Source organism: Schistocerca serialis, unplaced genomic scaffold, assembly GCF_023864345.2.
Source record: "Schistocerca serialis cubense isolate TAMUIC-IGC-003099 unplaced genomic scaffold, iqSchSeri2.2 HiC_scaffold_1195, whole genome shotgun sequence".
Classification (NCBI taxonomy): Eukaryota; Metazoa; Arthropoda; class Insecta; order Orthoptera; family Acrididae; genus Schistocerca; species Schistocerca serialis.
The window spans coordinates 412,501-415,000 of NW_026047398.1; positions in this window are offsets into that span (position 1 = coordinate 412,501).

The window sequence follows — 2,500 nt, forward strand, 5'->3', positions numbered from 1 at the left end:
TAACCTAACCTACGTCGTACCTTAACCTAACCTACGTCGTACCTTAACCTAACCTACGTCGTACCTTAACCTAACCTACGTCGTACCTTAACCTAACCTACGTCGTACCTTAACCTAACCTACGTCGTACCTTAACCTAACCTACGTCGTACCTTAACCTAACCTACGTCGTACCTTAACCTAACCTACGTCGTACCTTAACCTAACCTACGTCGTACCTTAACCTAACCTACGTCGTACCTTAACCTAACCTACGTCGTACCTTAACCTAACCTACGTCGTACCTTAACCTAACCTGTATTGCGCCTTAACCTAACCTGTATTGCGCCTTAACCTAACCTGTATTGCGCCTTAACCTAACCTGTATTGCGCCTTAACCTAACCTGTATTGCGCCTTAACCTAACCTGTATTGCGCCTTAACCTAACCTGTATTGCGCCTTAACCTAACCTGTATTGCGCCTTAACCTAACCTGTATTGCGCCTTAACCTAACCTGTATTGCGCCTTAACCTAACCTGTATTGCGCCTTAACCTAACCTGTATTGCGCCTTAACCTAACCTGTATTGCGCCTTAACCTAACCTGTATTGCGCCTTAACCTAACCTGTATTGCGCCTTAACCTAACCTGTATTGCGCCTTAACGTAACCTGTATTGCGCCTTAACGTAACCTGTATTGCGCCTTAACGTAACCTATATTGCGCCTTAACCTAACCTATATTGCGCCTTAACGTAACCTATATTGCGCCTTAACGTAACCTATATTGCGCCTTAACGTAACCTATATTGCGCCTTAACGTAACCTATATTGCGCCTTAACGTAACCTATATTGCGCCTTAACGTAACCTATATTGCGCCTTAACGTAACCTATATTGCGCCTTAACGTAACCTATATTGCGCCTTAACGTAACCTATATTGCGCCTTAACGTAACCTATATTGCGCCTTAACGTAACCTATATTGCGCCTTAACGTAACCTATATTGCGCCTTAACGTAACCTATATTGCGCCTTAACGTAACCTATATTGCGCCTTAACGTAACCTATATTGCGCCTTAACGTAACCTATATTGCGCCTTAACGTAACCTATATTGCGCCTTAACGTAACCTATATTGCGCCTTAACGTAACCCACATTGTGCTGTAACCCAACACACGTTGGGCCTTAACCCAACACACGTTGGGCCTTAACCCAACACACGTTGGGCCTTAACCCAACACACGTTGGGCCTTAACCCAACACACGTTGGGCCTTAACCCAACACACGTTGGGCCTTAACCCAACACACGTTGGGCCTTAACCCAACACACGTTGGGCCTTAACCCAACACACGTTGGGCCTTAACCCAACACACGTTGGGCCTTAACCCAACACACGTTGGGCCTTAACCTGCTCTGTAATTGTCATACGACGCGTTAAATTAGTGTAGTGTTGCCCAACTGCAACCCCCGCAATATAGTTTGCTACTCGCACTGCCCGGTCCCCAGTGTATCGCTTCATGTTAAACACCTTGCAGCTATACACTGTAATGTGGATGGCAGCAGGACGTACATGCTCAATGCCCTTTGCAGTTGTTCATTGGCATTTGCAGTTGTTCATTGGCATTCGCATGGCGAAGCACTTAGCCTACGCTGTGGTACGGCCTGTGTCAACTGTCCGCTGATGTTGTACGTCCAAATCACACACTGTACTGCACATTGGTCCTCATGTACTGAATGATACATCGTGGTACATGTGACCGTACAACGACTGCGCCAACAACGGCGAACCATGCGGTCCAAATGTTGTGCACTCAGCTACGTGTCGTCTCCCTATAAGAGCTGGATTGCAGTGTGGTATGCCCTGGATGGCGATCAGCATGAGCCGTCTGTTGATGTAGTGGCGCGTGTTGTCAGACGTAGTCGTCTCTTCTCACACACCGTGATAGCATGGTGCACTGCGTTCCACATCTGCGACATGCGACAGAGGCCGGTTGACAGTCGTTCGCGCAATGGACATCGCATACGTACGGGGGCCACCTTCCACGTGTTCGCGAAGCGTGCACATGTTGTTGCGTGTATGTGGGCAGACAGTGTGTCGTGACACCTGACACAGGCATGCAACAATCGTTGAATTTGCAAATGGCGATGGACGCCTACGTTTGCTGGTGACGTTACGCAAATGAACAACTGGTAAACCGTTGTGGTGCGGTTGTTCTCGCTAGAGGTGAATCAGTGATGGCGACGATCGGTTGAGCTACCAACCGGTTGTTCCAGCGATACCCACCATGCCCACGAACGTGAATGGCATCTGGGTGTGAAGCGATACGCGGCGGTGGCTGGGTGGGACCGTCCCCGGCCGGTGAGGGGGGGCCTCCCGGCGTGCTGGCCGCGCGGTGCGTGGGCGCACGCGCTACAGCCGGCTGGTGGGGGCGGCCAGTGGCAGGCGCGCCGGCCGACGGAGGCGGCAGGCGGCGCAGCTGCGCGCCGGCGCACCCTGCACGCGGCGCCGTGCGGCCAA